Here is a 22,969-nt window from a genome sequence, read left to right on the forward strand (position 1 = left end):
ACAATCAGCCAGAAAGTTTAATCCAAGAACGTATGATCAAATCAAGGAGGAGATCGGTCGTTTGCTGAAACTAATTTTATTAGACCTTGCAGGTTTGCCGAGTGGATTTCTAACATTGTACCAGTGGAGAAAAAGGGGTCGGGCATGTTAAGGGTGTGCATTGATTTCAGAGATTTGAATAGGGCTACACCAAATAATGAGTATCCCATGCCAACAGCCAACATGCTTATTAATGATGCTTCTGGACATAAGGTTATCAACTTTCTTGATGGTAATGCGGGTTACAATCAAATTTTTAGGGCTGAAGAGGACATGTCCAAGACAACATTTCGTTGCCCTGGTTTCCTTGGTCTATTCGAGTGGACAGTGATGACATTCGGGTTAAAAAATGCTCGCACCACATATCAAAGGGCTATGAATTTAATTTTCCATGATTTACTCGGTATTATACTTGAAGTCTATATTGATGATATTTTTGTCAAATCGGATGCCTTTGAGTCTCATTTGGTCGATTTGTGTTTAGCATTTGAAAGAATGAAAAAATACGGACTGAAGATGAATCCTTTGAAGTGTGCATTCGGTGTGTCGGCTGGAAAGTTTTTGGGTTTCATTATTCATGAGAATGGCGTGGAAATTGATCCCAAAAAGATAGAAGCTGTACAAAAAGTGGAGGCTCCAACATGCAAGAGAAATATGCAAAAATTCCTTGGCAAGGTTAATTATTTGAGAAGGTTCATAGCTAATTTGTCGGGGAAGGTTGATGCGTTCACTCCTATCCTTCGGTTAAAGAATGATGTTGATTTTACTTGGGGGGGGGGGACAACAAGAGTCATTCAACATGATCAAGAATTATTTGAGCACTCCCCCGGTGATGAAAGGACCCAAACATAAAGAGCCCTTTAGGCTTTACATTGCGGCGGAGGAAGGTGTTATTGGTGCTGTTTTGATTCAAGAGACCGAAGGAAAAGAGCATGTTATGACATATTTGAGTCGACGTTTATTAGATGTCGAGACAAGGTACACATTTATTGAAAAAATATGCCTTTGTTTATATTACGCTTGCACAAAGCTAAGACCTTACTTAGTGTCGAGTGCTTGCATAATAGCTTGTCAAATCGATGTCATTAAGTATATGTTGCATAGGACAATTCTTAGTGGTAGATTTGGCAAGTGGGCTTATGCTTTGATTGAATATGATTTGGCATATGAATCTTTGAAATCCATGAAAGGATAGATAGTTTCTGATTTCATTGTTGAGCATCGGATTAATGACAAGCACGATGTTGATGTAAACACTCTCTCGGTAGTACCGTGGAGATTACATTTTGATAGTTCAGTTTGTAGCAATGGACAAGGTGTTGGTATTGTTTATATATCTACCCATGGTGCTGTTTTTGAAGCCTCGTGTCGATTAGAATATTATTGCACAAATAATCAAGCCGAATATGAAGCACTGTTATTCGGCCTAGAGATGTTGATAGTTGTAGGCGCTGCACATATTGAGGATTTTGGTGATTCGTTATTAGTGGTACAAAAAATATCCAGAGTTTTTCAATGTATTGACAAATCACTTAATATTTATCTTGAAAAATGTCTAGATATAATTTCTGCTTTGGATTATTTTAGCATTGCTCATATATCTAGACATGACAATTGGAGAGCGAATGATTTGGCACAACAAGCATCCGGCTATCATGTTTATCATGGCATGTTTCATATTTCTAAAAAGGCGATGTATAGCTTTGCCAGTATGAGATAGGCCGAACCAGAACATACAACTTTGGCCACTAACAAAAAATCTAGTACAAGTGAAAATCTAGACTGGAGGAAGCCCATTATGGATTACTTGTGTGATCCGGGTGAAAGGGTGGACAGGGCTGTTCGGCGTATAGCTTTCAAATATGTGATGAGCGATAATGAACTTTATCGCCTAACAGTTGATGATATTCTTTTGAAGTGCTTGGACGAAGACCAAGCTAGAATTGCTATGGGAGAGGTACATGAAGGTATTTGTGGAACTCATCAGTCGGCTCCCAAGATGAAGTGGTTGTTGCGACGTGCTGGGTTTTATTGACCGACGATAATTAATGATTGCTTCAGGTATTATAAAGGATGTGAAGCTTGTCAAAAATTTGGTGATATTCAGTTGGCTCCTACTACTATGTTACATCCTGTTATCAAGTTGTGGCCTTTTAGAGGATGGGGTTTAGACTTCATTGGACAAATTCATCCATCTTCTTCAAATGGGCATCGGTTCGTGTTGGTGGCAACCGATTATTTCACTAAATGGTGTGAAGCAGTACCTCTCAAGAACATGACGCATACGGAGGTAATTCAATTCATAACCGAACACATTATTCATAGATTCGGCATTCCTTAGACGTTAACTACAGATCAAGGTTCGTCTTTCATGTCACATCAAGTTAGAGTATTTGCCAAATCGTACAACGTAAAGTTGCTCAATTCATCTCCGTATTATGCCCAAGCTAATGGACAAGCTGAGTCTAGCAACAAAATATTGATTAAACTCATCAAGAAGAAGATTGAGGATAATCCAAGAAAATGGCATGAGTTGTTGTCTGAGGATTTATGGGCACATAGAATCTCGAGACATGGTGCTACAAAGGTAACTCCGTATGAGCTAGTATACGGTCAAGAAGCTGTTATACCACTAGAACTAAATTTGAGTGCTTTGAGAATAGCCAAAAAATGATTTATCGGCAGTGGACTTTTATGATTTGATGATGGACAATATTGATGAAGTTGCGGATAAACGTTTGGCTGCATTAAAGGCCATAGAGAAGGACAAGTTGAGGGTAGCGAGAGCTTACAATAAAAAGGTCAAGTTGAAGAATTTTCAAATTGGCGATCTTGTGTGGAAAGTAATTCTGCCGATTGGTTCTAGAGATAGAAAATTCGGGAAGTGGTCTCCAAACTGGGAAGGTCCTTTTAGGATTGCAAGAATAGTTCCTAGAAATTCATATTTGGTGGAATACATACAAGGAGTATTATTACCTCGAGCTCTCAATGGCAGATATCTCAAGAAGTACCACCCGAGTGTATGGCAAGAAGCCTAATTAGGCAATGGACGAAAAATGATTATCGCCCTTATCATAAATATGGCCGATACAAAATTACCGCAGTGAGAAATATAAATGGCCGATGGAGTGTTGGCATCGTCCTTAGGACAAATGTAGTGCAAATTATTTTTCGGCATGCAAGCTTTACCAAAAAACAAGGGGCATGTGTTGACACCTCATTTTAGCATGATGCCAAATGCAGTAAAGATGGACTCAAACGAGAAGGTTTTTTATACGAGAAAGTTCATATTGCCGATTGAAACAACATTGATGTTTAGACCACATGGATTGTCTTCGTATCGATTGATTTTGATATATGAATTGTACAAATCCAAAGTCGTATGCAGCCTGCAGAGGCGAAACGAGTTCAGGCTATGTTTTCATTTCGGAAAACTGAGTGAAAAGCTTATTATCCGAGTGAAAATATAGCTATCCGACTGAAGGCTTGATGACTGAGTGAAAAGTTTTCAAATACGAGTGGAACTTCGGTCAAGGAGTCCATATACATGAATTCCGAGTGAAAAAATGTTGTCCGAGTATGAAATTTCACTCGAACGACTAAAGGGCTCCAGATCCGAGTGATTTAGCCAAAAGGTAAAAATTGTCGTGTATGGTCATCTAGATGGCCTCCGATGGAAAAGTGTTCAATATAAAGATTGTTCGTAATGTCCAAATGGTCAACTTTGCTTTAAAGGCTATTATCATCTGAGGTAGTACACAGCCTACAGGGACTCTACAACACTTGTACGGTTCAGTCCGCTACATGACGGGGGCGGATTCAAAGTTAAAGATGACCTCGTGGAGTATTTGAGATGGCTATATTTGGGAAAGTGATCAACATACGGATTGTTGGCCTCATCGAGGCACACAAAATTTATGTTTGGACCGTCTCCATCGGAGGTCATATACAGATTCCACGGTCCACGCAAGGAGCAAGACAGAAGATTGGGCCAGATTTGGGCTGAATCCGAATTAGACTAGAATTAGAATCCTAGGACGTGATTTGCTGTAATTTTCTTATAAGGAAAGCCTAGATGAATCCTTTGCTTGTACGGGAAGTCCAGCCGGCTCTATATATATTGGAGGTGATGGCCGATTAAAACAACACACAATCAAAACATCAATATACTACTTTTTCATCTATGTTTTATCTCTCCATCGTATTTTATATCTCGTTCTTTGATGTTCCTCAAATTTGAGATCTGCGAATCCCGAGGCCCTATGGGCAAGCGAATCGACCTAGGGCAGCCCATAGCCACCTCACTCCTTGACGGGGTCCCTCCCGGGCGTGTGGGGTTTTGGGTCCTCAAAAGCATCCGCCGACTGTCTTGCGTATCGCGATGTCGGTCGGGTCTCCTTCGACGTGAGTTGCGATGCATCACCCTCGGCATCGAGGGTACTCGTGACGTGTTCATGTGTCAACAGTCTCATCGTAAGTGATCGAGAAGTCGAAGCTGGATCTTTCAGGATGTTTTTCACATGATAATGTTCGCACGTGATACTTTGAGGCCGAGACATCATAGTCATGTGATATGGATAGTTTCTCTTCGATGAGTTGTGATCTGTTTGGTTGCACTTGAGCCACACCTAAGTTTTTTGGGCCTAGGCATTCTGGTGTGTGACCCTAACGATGTCCATTGATGTCGCATTTGTATTGTCCCTATGCTCAAGATCTAGTGATTTTTAATGTTTTTTCCTTTATCTTTCTTTTTAGGTTTTTATTCGGTTTTCCATGGTTAGCTGAAAATGTTATATTTTTGGATCTCTTTTTTATAAACTGAACCAACTCTCTTCTTCTTAATGAAATGTTTCCTGCCCTTGCATGTGGTTTCTTAAAAAAGATCTTTAAAAGATCACCCATGCGCAAACATCTATTTTTGTGCTGCCGAAAACGAAACGAGAGAAGGTCGTTGTCTGAAAACCCAATTTGTTCTTTTCTCGGAAAGTAGGGATCGACGTATTGTGCCATGATGATTAGGCTTAGCCACATTGCTCCTTTTCACAAAGTTTGAACAGAGTATTCTGAGATCATCGGATGCCAGCTCAGACAGTTCCCTATTTGGTACCCAGGCATTACGATTCACTACTCGTGTCTAACTATTACGGTGTGGAAATATGTAGAACAAAGACTAGAGAAACACATTTACATTTGGAAGACCAGACACCGAATAGGGAACTGCCTTAGAAACACATTCACGTCGGCATAACTCTTGTCTTATGGGTTGTTTGGTTGTGATCAATTTCGTCCTTAGCAATATGGTTTATACAGGTTGTCCTTCTTTCCCTTACTGAAAGGTGTTCTATAGAGACCGGGTTATTTTAAATACAATTTTTTCTAGCAGCATGATAAATAATCAAAGAAATACTAGCTAACTAGGTGGAATGTGTTATGCCGACGTGAAAGTCAAGGGGTCCTAGAATCCATGATCTTGAGATAAAAACATTGATCTTCTCAGTAATGGAATTTAAAATCCCGGAATGAAGTGTGGCATAAAATCATCCGTAACAAGTACGAGGATTCCAAAGCCATTTCTCAACTCCATTGAATCCCAAGTATTCACATTTTTCCTTGCTTGATTAAGGTCAGGAAATTATTCTCCAAGTGTGTTACTTTCTTGGTTAAGGATGACTCGCAGTTTGGATTATGAGAGGATACCTGGTTGGGGGGGGGGGCACACCACTCATGGTACAATAATAAGATACATATTGGATTGTTAGACATAACTTTATCATAACCGCATATGTCTTGGCACAAGCAAATCTTGGTATTTCTTTCTGTATGGACCAACTAGGGCCTTATCTCGTAACGTGGAATGAATTTTTCACACATTTGGAGCTCAAATGTCAAATGAACCAGCCGTGTATAGATGAAATTTGCACTAGAAACTGCATGTTTTCTGTCAAGTCCTTATATGAGGGGATTGCCTACAATAATGTTCATGTCAGTAATAAAAAAATACAAAATCCAAACAACCACTTAGAGTGATGACTCCATACTTGGTCTATCATGCCGTGGCCGGGGACCTTTTTATGATGACGTCTATCTGATAGGATCATAATATTAGGGAGATTTTCTCACATCGAGCATGGAAATATAATATTTAGATAGGGCATGGCTCGCCTTTTTAATTTATGTGTGAGATGTTCAGTTCCTTTTGATCGCGTTGGATGCATTGGTTGTGTGCATCACGTTATGCATAGGTCACACACTCGCTCATTGCATTTGTATCATCTCAATATATTGATTGCATGAAGATGTCCTTTATCCAGAAATATATATGAGCCTATCTATATCCAAGTTGAGCATAAGGGGATGGTGAAAGAATATTTAAATACTCACACCATATCAACAATCTCAATCGCTAGTTTTTGGTGTGATGAAATTTCTTACAAGGTTCACTCCTCACCAAATGCTATTTTGATTTTGCGCAGACACCAACAAGATAATCGATGATGAAGACTGATGGAGGTCTATTTCTGGCTGCTCAACGTTGTGTTGTTGATCTCCTTCTTTGTGCCAATTTTGATGGAATGGCTAGTGCCTTTTTTAATAGACCCGAGGGGGTTGTTCTCTCTTCTACCTCGGATGTTGTAACCAGAGTTTAAGATTTTGTATCTTTTTAGGATATTAAAAAAATTAAAATAGGAAATATTAATTTTGATGTTTAATTTCCTTTAGTAAAACAATAGCTTAGACTCCGGCATCAATCTTAATTTTTAGGATATTATTTCATAGAATCGTGCATTTGGATGCATTTCATAGTTCAGTGAAAACCAATTTACATATATAGTACAAAATACAGGGGTCGCAAGTTGGCTACATCCCACAAATAGCTAACCACCACTAGCACCTCAAGAGAAGGTCCATCCTCAATACCAACCAAAACTGCCGCACAGTCGTTTGAAGTAATTCCCATGACAGATCGTCGCCATGTTATAATAATCGATGTCTAAGTCATCTTTAATTTATATAAACAACATCAAATCCATTGTTTTCTTGTGCTCCTCCATACAATGTGGATCCTCAATGACATAAGTATCATATGGTTTAGGTTTGAGCCCATAATATGATTGATACTAAGCGTTTTATATTTATTTATAACTCAGTTACTCAAAATGCTATATCTTTGGGATATTTGGTTGCCATATTAATTACATCAAAAAATGCTAAATATTAATTATAATCGGACCGTTATATAGTTAAAATGTCTCAGCCCATTCGAGTTTTGCTTGGAAGCAAGAACCTCTTCTTTATTTTCGTTTTTTGCCCAAGATAAATCATAATTTTTTTTTGCTTGTTAAGTTTAAAATCGTGTTTTGTAAGAAAATATACATTAGTCTTTGTCTCTCGAACATTTCAAGTTAAAAGGTATTTAAACCAAATATCAAAAAGGCCAGAAAAAACTCGCATGTTCCCTGGATTATTCCTTGGCATTTGCATGAACTATATAGTGTCTATATATCCTTGTGTTTGTGTTTGTATACTTTTTTGGGAGTAACTTATTAATTCAGTGCCAAGTGCCAGTTCCTGTTTTTTCTGTGTTTTTGGCTCTTTTCAGATCTGATTTGGGAACGGAGTCCAAACGGAATAAAAAACCCGGAATGATTTTTTCCCGAACGGAAGAAGATCAGGGGGCCTATGGGCCAAGCCAGGTGGGCTCCAGGGAGCCCACAAGCTCCCACTCCGCCACCAGGGGGAGGCGGCGGTGGCAGGGCTTGTGGCCTCCCTGGCCGCCCCCTGACATAGATCCTTGGCCTATATATTCCCTAAAATACAGCAAAAAATCACGGGAGCCTCGAAAGTACTTTTCCGCCGCCGCAAGCTTCCGTTTCCGTGAGATCTCATCTGGAGACCCTTCCCAGCACCCTGCCGGAGGGGTCTTTGGAGTTGAAGGGATTCTTCATCATCATCATCGCCCCTCCAATGACTCGTGAGTAGTTCACTTCAGACCTACGGGTCCGTAGTTAGTAGCTAGATGGATTCTTCTCTCTCTTGGATCTTCAATACAAAGTTCTCCATGATCTTCATGGAGATCTATCCGATGTAATCTTGTTTGATGGTGTGTTTGTCGAGATCCGATGAATTGTGGATTTGTGATCAGATTATCTATGATATATATTTGAGTCTTTGTTGATTTCTTTTATGCATGATTTGATATCCTTGTAAGTCTCTCTGAGTCTTGGGTTTTGTTTGGCCAACTAGATCTATGATTTTTGCAATGGGAGAAGTGCTTGGTTTTGGGTTCTACCATGTGGTGACCTTTCCCAGTGACAGTAGGGGCAGCAAGGCACATATTAAGTAGTTGCCGTCAAGGGTAACAAGACGGGCTCTATCGTTGATATGAGATTGTCCGTCTACATCATGTCATCTTGATTAAGGCGTTACTTTGTTCTTTTGGACTTAATACACTAGATGCATGCTGGATAGCGGTCGACGTGTGGAGTAATAGTAGTAGATGCAGAAAGTATCGGTCTACTTGTTTTGGACGTGATGCCTATAGATATAATCATTGCCATAGATATCGTCACAACTTTGCGCGGTTCTATCAATTGCTCGACAGTAATTTGTTCACCCACCGTCTACTTGCTTTCATGAGAGAAGCCACTAGTAAACACTATGGCCCCCGGGTCTATTCACATCCATCGTTTACACCTCCGCTTTTACTTTGCTTTGTTACTTTGTTGCTTTCAGTTCTCACTTGGCAAACAATCTATAAGGGATTGACAACCCCTTCATAGCGTTGGGAGCAGGTTCTTTGTGTTTGTGCAGGATCTTGTGATACCCCTCCACTAGATTGATACCTTGGTTCTCAAACTGAGGGAAATACTTACCACCACTGTGCTACATCACCCTTTCTGCTTCGAGGGAACGCCAACGCAAGGCTCCAAGCTACGGGGGAAATCCTTTTCATATTTGCCTAGGAAGTCCCTTAAGGCGTAGCCGCAGCAGAAGGATTCCTGGTGCCGTCGACACGACTATTCTTGGCGCCGTTGCTAGGGAAGCATAGCTGACATCAGAAGTATTTCTGGCGCCATTGCCGGGGAGGAGAGATCAAGATCTATCTAAGTAGGTCTCACAAACTCATCTCTTGCATTTACTTTTGTTGCCAGTTGCCTCTCGTTTTCCTCTCCCCCACTTCACATTTGCCGTTTTCATTTGCCTTTCTCCTTCGCCGTTTTCTTTTGCCTTTGCCGTTTTCCATTGCCGGTTTTCTTGCTTGCTTGTGTGCTTGTTTGTTTGTTGAAGTCATCATGGCTGAAAACATCAAACTTTGCGACTTCTCGAGCACTAATAATAATGATTTTATTAGTACTCCGATTGCTCCCGCCACTAGTGCGGAATCGTATGAAATCAACGCATCTTTGTTGAATCTTGTTATGAAAGAGCAATTCTCTGGCCTTCCTAGTGAAGATGTCGTATCCCATCTCAATACCTTCATTGAGCTTTGTGATATGCAAAATAAAAGAGATGTGGATAATGACATGATTAAGTTGAAACTTTTTCCTTTCTCATTGCGGGATCGCGCAAAAACTTGGTTTTCTTATTTACCTAAAAATAGTATCGATTCTTGGGATAAGTGCAAAGATGCTTACATATCCAAGTATTTTCCGCCGGCTAAGATCATCTCCTTACGTAACGATATCATGAATTTCAAGCAACTTGATCATGAACACGTTGCACAATCTTGGGAGAGGATGAAGCTTATGATTCTAAATTGTCTCGCTCATGGCTTGAGTTTGTGGATGATTATACAAATCTTTTACGTTGGCTTGAATTTTGATTCTCGCAATATCTTGGACTCCGCCTCAGGTGGAACGTTCATGGAAATCACGTTAGGAGACGCTACAAAACTCCTAGACAATATCATGACCAACTACTCTCAGTGGCACACTGAAAGGTCGCCTGCTAGCAAAAAGGTGCACGCTATAGAAAAAATTAACTCGCTTAGTGCTAAGATGGACGAGTTGATGAATTTGGTTGCTAGTATAAATGCTACCGTAGATCCTAATGACATGCCGCTATCTTCCTTGATTGAGAGTAGCAACGCTAGTTTGGACGTGAATTTTGTTGGTAGGGACAATTTTGGCAACAACAATACTTTTAGAGGAAACTATGTTCCTAGGCCTTTTCCTAGTGACTCCTCTAACAATTATGGCAATTCCTACAACAACACTTATGGAAATCACAACAAATTATCCTATGATTTAGAGAGTAATATCAAAGAGTTCATCAACTCTCAAAAGATTTGCAATGCGTCCATAGAGGAAAAACTACTCAAAATAGACGATTTGGCTAAGAGCGTTGATAGGATGTCTTGTGATATTGATGCTTTGAAAGTTAGATGCGCTACTCCCAAGGTCAACTTGGATGAAACTTTGAAAGCTATGCGTGTCTCCATGAATGAGAGCAAAGAAAGAACCGCCCAAATTCGCGCTAGGCATGAATGGTTTAAAAGGGTGCGTTCTAGTGATGCAAATCACAAAGATCTTAAAGTGCTTGGTGTGTCTCCTCTTAAACTTTGTTTTCGCGTGTCAAACCTATTTATGGAGGGGCTGGATATGAATCCACTTTGGTTGAAAAACGTCCCAATGATTCGGAGTCCACCTATCTTGATGATAAAGGTGTGGAGAGTGGAGTAGAAGAAGTCAAAATTTTGGGTAGTAATGGAACTCCCACTTTGGATTTCAAGGAATTCAATTATGATAATTGCTCCTTGTTTGAATGCATTTCTTTGATGCAATCCATTGCAAACTCACCACATGCTTATAGCCAAAGCAAAGCCTTTACCGCGCATATCGTAGATGCTATGATGTAATCTCTTCAAGAGAAGCTCGAACTAGAAGTCTCTATACCTAGAAAACTTCATGATTAGTGGGAACCTACTATCAAAATCAAGATCAAAAACTATGATTGCAATGCTTTGTGTGATTTGGGTGCTAGTGTTTCCGCGATTCCAAAGTCTTTATGTGATATTCTTTGTTTTCATGAGATTGAAGAGTGGTCTCTTAATTTGCATCTTGCGGATTGTACTGTCGAGAAAACCATGGGAAGGATCGATGATGTTGTTATTGTTGCAAATAAGAACTATGTACCCGTGGATTTCATTGTACTTGACATAGATTGCAATCCTTCATGTCCCATTATTCTTGGTAGACCTGTCCTAAGGACTATTGGTGCTATCATCGATATGAAGGAAGGGAATATTAGATTTCAATTTCCTTTGAAGAAGGGCATGGAGCACTTTCCTAGAAAGAAAATAAGATTGCTTTATGAATCTATGATGAGGGCTACTTATGGTTTGAGCACCAAAGATGACTATACGTGATTCCATCACCTTTCGCCTAGCTAAGGGCATTAAACAAAAGCGCTTGTTGGGAGGCAACCCAACGAATCTATCCTTTTTCTTTCTGTTTTGTGTTTTCCACACTTTCATAATTATGTTATGATTGTGTTTTTTGTGTTTCTTTTTGCGTTTGTGCCAAGCAAAACCGTTATGATTAGTCTTGGGGATGATCGTTTGGTCATGCTGGAAAAGACAGAAACTTTCTGCTCACCAAAAGCATTTTCATTTTTTTTCTGTAAGAGATTTTGAGTTGATTGTTTTTTACGCTGATTTCTACGCAAATTATTAAGACTGTCGTAATTTTTCAGAATTTTTGGAGTACCAGAGGTATAAGAAATATACAGATTGCTACAGACTGGTCTGCTGTTAACAGATTCTATTGTTGTTGTGTTGGTTGCTTATTTTGATGAAACTATGGATAGTATCGGGGGGTATTAGCCATGGAAGATTGAAAATACAGTAACCCAAAATCAGCACAAGTAGAATTTAAGTTTTCTACAGTACCTAAGGAAGTGGTGGTTTGCTTTCTCATACTAATGTTATCACGAGTTTCTGTTTAAGTTTCGTGTTGTGAAGTTTTCAAGTTTTGGATGAAGTTCTTATGAACAAAGAGATAAAGAGTGGAAAGAGCTCAAGCTTGGGGATGCCCAAGGCACCCCAAGAGATTCAAGGATGTCGTAAAAGCCTAAGCTTGGGGATGCCCCGGGAAGGCATCCCCCCTCTCGTCTTCAATCCATCGGTAACATTACTTGGGGCTATATTTTTATTCACCACATATTATGTGTTTTTGCTTGGAACGTCTTGTATCGTAGGAGTCTTTTTTTGTGTGTGTCACAATCATCCTTGCTGCACACCTAGAGAGAGAGACATGCACTCACCGTGATTTTGTCAAGCTTTACTTATATCTTTTGGTAGACAATTCAGCTCACATGTGCTTCATTTATATCTTTTGAGCTAGATACTTTTGCTCTATGTGCTTCACTTATATCTTTTAGAGCACAAGGGTGCGTGGCTTGGTAGTTGATCTATACTTTGAAAGCAGTCTCAAAAGGGGTAGTTATCCAAAGGGATACGAAAACTTCCACCTTCATGTGCATTGAATAGTTAGAGAAGTTTGATTCATCTCAATTAGTTTTGAGTTGTGGTTATGGTAATGTTGAAGTCATGCTAGTAAGGTGTTGTGGATCTAGAAATACTTGTGTTGAAGTTAGTGATTCCCGTAGCAGGCACGTATGGTGAACCGCTATGTGATGAAATCTGAGCATGATTAGTGTATTGATTGTCATCCTTTGCGTGGCGGTCGGGATCGCGCGATGGTTTATACCTACCAACCCTTCCCCTAGGAGTATGCGTTGAATACTTTGTTTCGATTACTAATAAAACTTTTGCAACAAGTATATGAGTTCTTCATGACTAATGTTGAGTCCATGGTTTAGATGCACTTTCACCTTCCACCATCACTATGTTCTTAGTGCCGTGCAACTTTCGCCGGTGCACAAAACCCACCATTAGCCTCCCTCAAAACAGCCACCATACCTACCTACTATGGCCTTTTCAAAGTCATTCCGAGATATATTGCCATGCAACTACCACCATGACATGTGCCACCACGTTTACATTGCCATTGCATGATCGTAAGAGAGCTAGCATGATGTTTCCATTGATGTCTATGCCATGTTAGATCACTGCCACGGTACACTACCGAAGACATTCCATATAGAGTCATAGTTGCTCTAAGTTTTGAGTTGAAAGTGTGATGATCATCATTAATGGAGCATTGTCCCATGTGAGGAAATAAAAGAGGCCAAAGAAGCCCACCAAAAAAAAGAAAAAAAAGAGGCCAAAGAGCCCACCAAAAAAATAAAAAAATGAGAGAAAAAGAGAGAAGGGTCAATGCTACCACTTTTTCCACACTTGTGCATATTAAGCACCATGATCTTCATGATTGAGAGTCTCTCGTTTTGTCACCACCATATAGCTAGTGGAAAATTTTCATTATATAACTTGGCTTGTATATTCCAATGATAGGCTTCCTCAAAATTGTCTTAGGTCTTCGTGAGCAAGCAAGTTGGATGCACACCCACTAGTTTTCTTTAAGAGCTTTCACATACTCGTAGCTCTAGTGCATCATTTGTATGGCAATCCCTACTCACTAACATTGATATCTATTGATGAGCATCTCCACAGCTCATTGATATGCCTAGTTAATGTGACTATCTTCTCCTTTTTTGTCTTGCAACTTCCACCACTTTCCACACCATCTATAGTGCTATAACCATGGCTCACGCTCATGTATTTCGTGAGAGTTGAAAAGGTTTGAGAAAGTAAAGGTGTGAAACAATTACTTGGCCAATACCGGGGTTGTGCATGATTTAAATTCGTTGTGCAATGATGATAGAGCATAGCCAGACTATATGCTTTTGTAGGGATAACTTTCTTTTGGCCTTGTTATTTTGAAAGACCATGATTACCTTGCTAGTTTGCTTGAATTATTATTGTTTCCACGTCAATAGAAAACTATTGTTTTGAATCTAATGGATCTGAACATTCACGTCACATAAGAGGAGTTCCAAAGGACATCTATGCTAGGTAGCATGAAAGCATCAAAAATTCATTCTTTATCACTTCCCTACTCGAGGACGAGAAGGAGTTAAGCTTGGGGATGCTTGATACGTCTCAAACGTATCTATAATTTTTGATGGTTTCACGCTGTTATCTTGTCATCTTTGGATGTTTTATGTACCTTATATATATTTTTTGGGAGTAACTTATTAATTCAGTGCCAAGTGCCAGTTCCTGTTTTTTCTGTGTTTTTGGCTCTTTTCAGATCTGATTTTGGAACGGAGTCCAAACGGGATAAAAAACCCGGAATGATTTTTTTCCCGAACGAAAGAAGATCAGGGGGCCTATGGGCCAAGCCATGTGGGCTCCAGGGAGCCCACAAGCTCCCACTCCGCCACCAGGGGGAGGCGGCGGTGGCAGGGCTTGTGGCCTCCCTGGCCGCCCCCTGACATAGATCCTTGGCCTATATATTCCCTAAAATACAGCAAAAAATCAGGGGAGCCTCGAAAATACTTTTCCGCCGCCGCAAGCTTCCGTTTCTGTGAGATCTCATCTGGAGACCCTTCCCGGCACCCTGCCGGAGGGGACTTTGGAGTTGGAGGGCTTCTTCATCATCATCATCGCCCCTCCAATGACTCGTGAGTAGTTCACTTCAGACCTACGGGTCCATAGTTAGTAGCTAGATGGCTTCTTCTCTCTCTTGGATCTTCAATACAAAGTTCTCCATGATCTTCATGGAGATCTATCTGATGTAATTTTCTTTGACGGTGTGTTTGTCGAGATCCGATGAATTGTGGATTTGTGATCAGATTATCTATGATATATATTTGAGTCTTTGTTGATTTCTTTTATGCATGATTTGATATCCTTGTAAGTCTCTCCGAGTCTTGGGTTTTGTTTGGCCAACTAGATCTATGATTCTTGCAATGGGAGAAGTGCTTGGTTTTGGGTTCTACCATGTGGTGACCTTTCCCAGTGACAGTAGGAGCAGCAAGGCACACATTAAGTAGTTGCCATCAAGGGTAACAAGATGGGCTCTCTCGTTGATATGAGATTGTCCGTCTACATCATGTTATCTTGCTTAAGGCGTTACTCTGTTCTTTTGGACTTAATACACTAGATGCATGCTGGATAGCGGTCGACGTGTGGAGTAATAGTAGTAGATGCAGAAAGTATCGGTCTACTTGTTTTGGACGTGATGCCTATAGATATAATCATTGCCATAGATATCGTCACGACTTTGCGTGGTTCTATCAATTGCTCGACAGTAATTTGTTTACCCACCGTCTACTTGCTTTCATGAGAGAAGCCACTAGTAAACACTACGGCCCCAGGTCTATTCACATCCATCATTTACACCTCCGCTTTTACTTTGATTTGTTACTTTGTTGCTTTCAGTTCTCACTTGGCAAACAATCTACAAGGGATTGACAACCCCTTCATAGCGTTGGGAGCAGGTTCTTTGTGTTTGTGCAGGATCTTGTGATACTCCTCCACTGGATTGATACCTTGGTTCTCAAACTGAGGGAAATACGTACCACCACTGTGCTACATCACCCTTTCCGCTTCGAGGGAACACCAACGCAAGGCTCCAAGGCCACGGGGGAAATCCTTTGCATATTTGCCTAGGAAGTCCCTTAAGGCGTAGCCGCAATAGAAGGATTCCTGGTGCCGTCGACACGACTATTCTTGGCGTCGTTGCTAGGGAAGCACAACTGACATCAGGCGACCATGCTGTGTTTTTTTCAATGCTGCGATCATGAGATTTTGAGGAAGAGAGGAACTGATCACACGGTGCAGGGGATCCCAATCGCACGGCCGTGCAACAATTTCGGTCGGTCAACCGACTTATCATCGCCCGTGTAATATTTACGTACATGATCCCAAAGCACGAAATGTAACACATATTTGGCCCACCTCACTCACTCCATTGACTCCTTCCACTCGAGCAACGACGAGTCAACTTATGCCGGCAACGACGGCGACGCCTCTAGCAAAACCCTCATCCACCCCGTCCACCACCAACACCACTACCCCTGCCAACGAATCACCAGCACCACAACCAAAACCACCTCCATCTCTATTGATGGCACCACTACAATCACAACCACCACCACCATACCAACCACCTCCACCTCCACCGTCGTCGCCGATGTCGCCGCTAGCACCACCACCATATTGTCCCTCCGCAAAGACGATCTTCACGAGAACTTTCTCCACCTCCTGGACCTCCATGCTCTCATTAGCGTCGCGCTCACCTGCTACGCATGGTTGTGCGTCGTCCGCTCCTCCCCGCCCTTCCATCGCCTGTACCGCGCCCTCCACCCGACGCCCCTCCTCTAACTCTTCATCCCAATCGACGGCGGCGCCACCCCATCCTTCGCCCCCTGCGCAACCGCTCAAATCCGAATGTCACTACGTCCCTCCGAGTGAAACTTGGAAAGCATTACTCTGTTTCATACTTAATACTCTAGATGCATGTCGGATAGTGGTCGATGAGTGGATTAATAGTAATAGATGCAGTCTAGTTGCATATTGGAAACACTCGATGAGTGGAGTAATAGTAATAGATGCACGCAGGAATCGGTCTACTTATTTATGGACGTGATGCCTATATACATGATCATTGTCATGAATAATATGTCATAACTATGTGTATTCTACCACTTGCCCAACAGTGATTTGTCTACCAACCGTATGTTATTTTCAAGAGAGAAGCCTCTAGTGAAAGCTATGCCCACCCGAATCTACTTAAACATAAATACTAAAACCCTAAAAATACCTCACTGCCTTTTATTATTTGCATTTAGTTATTATATTTATATTATCTATCTATCATATTTAATCCTTGCAAGTAACGAGTTCAAGGGGCTTGACAACCCTCTTGCTTGTGTTGGGTGCAACTGTTTGGTCCTCTTTGTGTAGATGCTCACGATGAGGGTTTTCTTAATACTCCTATTGGTTCGATAACCTTGGTTCTCACTGAAGGAAATACTTATCTCTAGTGTGTTGCATCTCCTCTCCTCTTCGGGGAAAATCTCAACGGAGTTTACAAGTATCACTATTGTACATGGTATGCCTCGAATTGGTTTTGTTGAAGCGATCACTAATGCTTGATTTATTTTGTCTATCATTGTCATTGTTGTGTTCATAACATAATATTGACCTTCTCTAAACCTTTGTCAACAGGAATTCAGGGTCCATAAAAGTATTTTCCTCTTTCTCAACCTTCATGGCAATCAAACTAAGAGGATAGCTTGTATTACTCCCTTACTAGTTAACTTTTGCATGCTTGCATGATGAACATGGATATCACTTGTGGGGTCTGGTTCTATGTATGCTTTAGAGTTGGTTGCAATGCGCTTTTAATATTCAACCTTCTTACTCGAGGACAAGCAAGGTTTAATCATGGGGAGGTTGATGGCTCTATATTTACACATTTTTGGAGCTCATTTGTTGCATGTTCTCTTTATATAACATGTCCCAGTGAACGAGATAGTTATCTATCATGCATGATTACCGGTATTTACACTTTTACTTGTGAGCATTACATATTTAGTACTTTATTTTGTTTTTATTTCTTTTCTTTGTTTTCTTGTGTCTATAGGTGTTATGGAGTAACCTAGGACCAAGCATGATGAAAGTACCAAGGATGGGTTCAATACGAAGTCACCCACGGGTCAGACTTAGCCATTTCAGAGGTCGAAAAAGTGATTTTTTCCAAAATGATCTAAATAAATACGTAAGACCAGTAATGGATTGGCGTCGTTCATACAAATCCAACAAACCCAAGAACATCAAATTCAGAGTTCATATGAAGAAATGGCGACCATTTCACGGGAGAAGGTCGAAAAAAAGATGGTGTTCTATGCGACCGCAACCGCTCGTATGACATCCAAACAGCTCCAAAAGTTGCCTCTCCAGACTAGATTCTTCACTGATTTCGTCCCCAATTGTTCCGGCATCCTTGGTTTATAAGGAAGGGTTTGGGAGAGGATAAGGTGTGTCTTGGTCCTTTGGATGGACTAGGAGGATCCACATCAACAAAGGAGACCCGAACAGGCCTCTTATATAAACTCCTCCTGCCCTAGCCACAATCTTCAGCGAGCAGGCACCATCCACAACAACTCCGTCCAGCCACCCTCTTTTATTGACTTAGTTTATTTTCACATTCTAACTTGTAGATTAGTAAAAACCTCTTTTATTCTCGTTTTTCTAACAACCGATAAAATATACTATTTCCAAACTACGTTTTGGGAGCGAACATGGCGGTGTTGGCAACGTATCTACGGGGTTATTAGTGTCTTCATATTTTCTCCGTGTGGGATTCTACACTTACTTATCACGAAATGCAATAGCCATGTGCCCTTGGAGGACATCACCAATCTCCTTACTAAGTTGCACAATCAAAATCTTGACAAAGTTGCTGGCTAATAGGCTTCACTCTATGATTATGGAAGTGATACATGTTAACCAATATGGGTTTATAAAGTCAAGGTCCATTCATGATTGCATTGCATGGGCATATGAATTCCTCTTCCAATGTCACAAGAGAAAAATACATATTGTGATACGTAAACTTGATTTTGAAAAGGCTTTTGATAAAATAGAGCATGGCATTATTTTGGCTATCATGCAACATAAGGGATTTGGAGCTAAACGGTGTGGCCGGATCTCCATTTTTTTAATTCAGCTACATTTGTTGTCGTATTCAATGGTGTGCTAGGGAATTCTTTCAAATGCAGGAGAGGAGTAAGACAAGGTGACCCCCTTTCTTCTCATCTATTTGTTCTGTGTGTAGACTTTTTCCAAACTATCCTAAATGCTGCCATCTAGAGGAGCATACTACAGAAACCTATTAACTTTGCCTTTTACAAATTACTCACTGACGCCTTTTACAAAGTTTCGGGGCTCAAGGTTAATTATGATCCAACTTAATTCCAATCAATGTGATGGAAGAGGAAGTGCAAGCTCTCTCAATAATTCTTGGGTTCTCAGTGGATCAGTTCCCTTTCACATATCTCGAGGGCCCTTTAAGAATTACCAAGTCTAGATTAGAGCACTTCCTGTATATTACTGACAGAATTCAAAGGCGACTAAATGTGTGATATGACTATTTAAACTATGATGAGAAATTGTTGATGGTCAATGCATTCTTATCATCATGCCCATTTCTCTCATGAGTTATATGTTGCTATACAAATGCATTCTTTCTTAGGTGGATGGATATAAAAGGCACTTGTTTTGGAGGGGCAAGGATTTGGAGAAAAAGACCCCCCCCCCCCCGCGCCCCCCTTTAGTACATAGGATCTAATCTATATACCTAAAGATCAAGGTGTCTTAGGGATTCTCAACCTTCAACTGCAGAAAAATAGTTGATGAAAATGCTTCACAATTTTATCAACCTCCACGATATACCTTGGGTTCGCCTTGTTTTGGAAGCATATTATGCAAGTAGACTACCTACTGAGCACATCACAATTGCTTCTTTCTAGTGGAGAGACTACCTCAAATTTCTGCATCTTTATAAAAAACATGTCAACTGTATTGTAGCTAATGGTACCCTATTCAGTTCTGGAATAATAAATCGAATGGTTTGCCTTATATGCAAGAACGGCCACATATGTTCTCCTTCTCCAAGAATGATAAAGCTTCCATTAGCCAAATTTGGAGTCTAATTAAATGATTTGCTACAACACTTTCACCTACCTTTATCTGAAGAAGCATTTGCAGAGTTTAATGAATTTGCTCCTCATTACAGAAGTGGGAATCCATGTAGACTAGGATTTATGGTTCTGCCTTTCAAGTGCAACGAGCTACAAAGTGTCCAACATTTGCAAATTCCTCATGGGGGAGTATGAGGTTCTCCCCCTCATCGAATGGGTTTGGCAGACCTGTTACTAGCTCAAGTATAAGAATTTTTTTCGGTTGCTCATCAATAATAGGCTTAATACTAGGGTCGTGTTGCAATGCAAGAACTTCTTCATTGAGGATTATTCATGTTCTTTGCAGCAATCATGAGCTTCAAACAAGATATCATCTCTTCTTTCACTGCCCTTTTGCATGCATCTGCTCGTCATATATTAGTCCCACCTAGACCCCATAGCATCAAGGCATCCAAACTGGTAATTACTTTGAAAACTAATATCGGGTTGCATTATTCCTTGGAGCTCATCATCCTGGCTTCTTGGGCCATTTGGACCACTTGCAATGACTTGATTTTCAAGGGAGTCACCCTTAGTCTTTATGCTTGCCAAAGAAAATTTAAGACATAGCTCAAGTGATTAGTTCTCACGGCAAAGAGGAAAAGAGGAAAAGAGGAAAAGCTATTCAAACTTGGAGAATTGGGTTTCCACGTTTGTAGTTGGGGCCTTGTTCCCACTGTATTTTTGTTGTTGTTGTCGTCTTTATTCCTCTAAGGTTTTCTCTCTCTCTCTCTTTTGTATAGTATGTTTTTGCTCTTTTTGAACACTTGCCCTATTGTATTTACTTATTTGAAAATAAATAAGAATATGTAGCAGAGCCACGTTGTTTCCCTTGGAGAAAAAGATCAACACCCTGTCACAACTAATAGTACTAATCTAGGATTACGCTCTCACCACTGTGCCCACACTCACTACCTTCATCCAGGGATCCACATAATTTCTTGTAGAGGTTTTGATCCTTCGAATCCTTGTATGTACGCCCGTTAAATAAAATGAACCAGTTATGGTTGGGTGGTTAGGAGAATAATAATATCTTTGATCTGTCAAGGTTTAAATTCTAGACTTGACAGCGGTGCTCGTGTTTTCAAACCTTCTCGTGTCGTGCGTTCAATTAGAGGAGACGTTTTCATCGCAAGTATGAAGGCGTCATTGATGATTTCATTAATCTTAAGATGATATGCCGGCTAAGTGTTTTGAAGGTGCTCATAGGGATATGTCATGTATGTGTGTTTATAGATATGAGTGTATGTGTGCATGGATGAGCGTCTGCGTGTGTATCGTATTAACAAAATAAAAATTAAAAATCTTGCGTTTCATTCTTTGAAGACAAAACTTCAGCCAGCAAGGAGGCAACGCATAAACAATAGAATTAGTGGACGCGTGCAACCAGATTGTCGTCGTTACACTGCAGTCTAAAAAAACAAGATCAAAGATCAGAGCCTACACTGTCGTCGTCGCGTGCAACCGGCTACTCGACCAAGTCAAGCCGTCGTCAAGATCACAGCCTCCCTCCTACCTTCACTCTATCCATCTCCACCAAAAGACGAGCTTGATCTCCATTCACCACGGCCTCCGCCTGCGTGCTTCCATCTCTATCCGGCATGCATCTCCTGAACCCCCGCCACCAGCTGCGAAGCTTACCGTCATGGTAGGGTTCACGTACGGTACGAACAAAACGCAAAGATCACTCGCACTCTGTAATTACATCTCCAATCCATGGACACATCTCAGCCTAGCTAGCCAGAGACAGGCAACCATCACGGCCGGGGGTGGCCTACCGAGACCGGTCAGGCGGTCACCGGTGGGACGTCTCCATCACAAACAAAAACCAGGTGGCCTTGCCACGGGACACTGCCACGCACGCGTGTGGTGCGGTCCCTGGGTGGGTGCGGTAGATTCCGAATGAATTTGTTCCACAGGATCGCAGCCCTCCCACCCACACATATTTCCTGGTGATTTCGCCGCGGTTGTCGCGGCGGAGGTCGCCGTCCGTTGGGGGCTCCGTCCCTTTCGACCCGCCGCTCGCTCGCTAGATCGCCGGATGGAGTGGCGATGCGCTTGCCATCTCCGCCCAAAAGGTGTCCGTTGTTGTTGTTTACCGTGGAATACGTATATGAGTGAGTCGAAAGTTGGGATAGATGATTCGTCGCTTCAAAAGCAGCACGGCAAAATCAGTTGACGACCAAGACCACCACGCACACTGTGTCTGTGTTCGTATCACCACCAACTGAAATAATGATTCGTCGCTTCCATCACTCAACACAAAAGCAGCACGGCAAAATCAGTTGACGACCAAGACCACCAACTGAAATAATGTAAAAAGAATCAAAGGAATCTCTGCGTGTCCTTGGTAGGGCCACATATCTATCTGTGACGCTGAGGAAAGTGGTTCTTCGTGTTACCGGATACCGGTTTTCGCAATAAGAGCATTTCCAGCCGATCGGTCCCCGCGCGGGTGGAGGTCGCCTTATATAGCCGCGGACGGACAGGCATACGGAGTGGCGTCGTATGACTGTATGGCAGGAACCGACGGGACGTCGTTGAAACGGGTGTCGTCGCGTCTTTACTGTGCCGCTCGTGAATCAATGAAAAGCTGCCCGACGATGCAGCATTCACATTGATTCTCGTGAAAAACGAGGCGATAAGGACGACAACCGCGCGCCCAGTCGCTGACTCGGCGGGCCCTTCATTTTTCACGCCAAGAATACTTTCCGCCGATGCCCCTGGACGACCCCACCGCGCTAGGTTCGTCCAGGGACCGCTGGGGCCAATTTTGACCCGAACCGACCAAAAACGGGATCCGGGGGGCGCAGCTCGGTCGTTTTTTCCCTGCCGGCCATAAAAAATGGCGAAAGAGGGCTGTTGAAGACGCGGTCGGAGATGCTCTAAGACGGAGAGGACAATCCAGCTCCCGGGTGCATATGGTCCTGCACATGAAAATAATTTTTGAATTGTCAAAAAAATCTCAAAAGAAATTTTATGTGTTCTTAGTCACACCCAAATGCTACTGGAAATTGTTTGGGTAAAAAGTTAAGCATTTTAACCTGCATTAAAAAAACCCAAATTGAACACAAAATGTCACCCCCAACAGTCTTCAAATTAGTTTCTTGCACCGATGAAAAACTGCCGCTCTGTTTTTCATGATTTTTTTAAGCATGCTTGTCACACTAACACGAACATCTACAAAATATTTTAGAACTTTTTAAATACATTTAGTTATTTTTTTAGGGTACTGTTTATCTGAAATAAAATGCTTCGAAAACCAAAACACCTGTCC

Source organism: Hordeum vulgare, chromosome 5H (genome assembly GCF_904849725.1).
Source record: "Hordeum vulgare subsp. vulgare chromosome 5H, MorexV3_pseudomolecules_assembly, whole genome shotgun sequence".
NCBI lineage: Eukaryota > Viridiplantae > Streptophyta > Magnoliopsida > Poales > Poaceae > Hordeum > Hordeum vulgare.